This window comes from Helianthus annuus, chromosome 1, assembly GCF_002127325.2.
Source record: "Helianthus annuus cultivar XRQ/B chromosome 1, HanXRQr2.0-SUNRISE, whole genome shotgun sequence".
Classification (NCBI taxonomy): domain Eukaryota; kingdom Viridiplantae; phylum Streptophyta; class Magnoliopsida; order Asterales; family Asteraceae; genus Helianthus; species Helianthus annuus.
Window position 1 is genome coordinate 101,435,699 of NC_035433.2, and position 1,492 is coordinate 101,437,190.

At 35.3% G+C, this 1,492-nt stretch overlaps 1 long non-coding RNA gene across 1 annotated transcript; it reads left to right on the forward strand.

The window, feature by feature from the left end:
• Positions 1 to 273: 273 nt before the first annotated feature.
• LOC118492119 lies at positions 274 to 1,199 on the forward strand. Its single transcript, XR_004892549.1, has 3 exons — positions 274 to 354; positions 470 to 553; positions 1,124 to 1,199. It is a non-coding gene; the product is annotated as an uncharacterized LOC118492119 (long non-coding RNA).
• Positions 1,200 to 1,492: the final 293 nt, after the last annotated feature.

Consider the following 1,492-nt stretch of genomic DNA (forward strand, 5'->3'; position numbering starts at 1 on the left):
AAAAAGTTAACAAATGCAAGTTATTACTAAAAATAAAATATAATAATAAATAATAAAAGTTAAAAGAAACAAATACTTAAATATGATCATTATTATTTATTAAAAATCAGATAGGATCATATATAAGCATTATTATTATATATATCAATTGACATCGTCCATTTGCGCCAGGAGTCTTTTTGACTTTTGATTTTTGCCACTGAAGTTCGCATCTTTGATTTCCCCCTCAACAACTCAACTCAAGTCCCACACACATCTACACCTCAGTAACAAAGAGAGCGCTGGGAGAGAGAGAGAGAGAGAGAGAGAGAGAGAGAGTCGACGAGAGAACGAAGGGCATCCGGCGAGGATCCGGTAAGTAGCCACCTCTTGCTTCCTCCAACTTCTCCGGTTCTCCCCCTTCCACCACAACCTCTTCATAAACGTCTTGATCGGTACGTATCATCTGTTTTTTGTGTGTGTTTTATAGGGTTTTCAGTGAGAGATGGTGCCGAAAAATGAAGCGACTGAAGAGCCGTTGGCAGATTCTCCGACTTCTGTGCTTGAAGATGAGGTATGGTGTTGTTTTTATACTATTTTTGTTGTTTTGTTGATTTTATCTACTGTTGTTTATGATTTGTGATAAAAAGGAGTAGGTTGCTGTGATGTGAGTGTTTGTGCTGTGTGGTAGCTGTGGAGTGGGTGTGAGTTGTGTAATTTTGAATTTTATGTGGTTATATTTTAGGTTTTTTAGGGTTTAGGGTTTAATGATGTGTTTGTTGAACTGTTTTCTTTGTTCTTACAAATGCTGTATGCTTTTGAAGTTAAACTGCTTTTTACATTTTAGGTTTTTAGTGTTTAGGGTTCAATGTTGCTGTATAGTTAACTGTTTTTTTTCTTACAAATGCTGTATAATTTTGAATTTAAGGTGCTTACATTTCATTTTTTTTAGGATTTCATGGTGTGTTTTTCACACTGTCCTGTTTGTTTTTACAAATATTGTAGAAAGATTAGCATCTATAGTGGTTTTGTTATGCTCTGTACTGACATATCAACTGATTGTTGTATTCTCTCTGCTATAGAAGTTTAAAAAGTTATTGTTCTTTAGTTGAATTTTTATAGTGGTTCTTGGTTTCTTTTGAAGGACATCTGCAAGGAGAAAGTCGTTGTAGAAGTGTACGAAGAAACATTTCTCGAGGCTAAAAATTTTTATTCGCCGGAAAAGGGAACTACGGTGACAAGGCCTCACTTCTCTTGCGCTTTGTGTCCCGTTTGTTTCCAATCTGTGCCGCCTGCGATGAAGATAACCACAATCACCGTTTACCATTTTGAATACAATTCTTCCAACTATTTTCTTATAATCTGTCACTTCGCAGGTCTCCCTGCGTGCACATTTTTATTCAGGTTAGGGTCTCTTATACATGATTTGTTTGATTTAGTTAATACTGATACTTTGATTGTTTAATTTGAAGTCGAAGCATATTTTTTAGTTCAGTCTTTTTTCTACGGATTT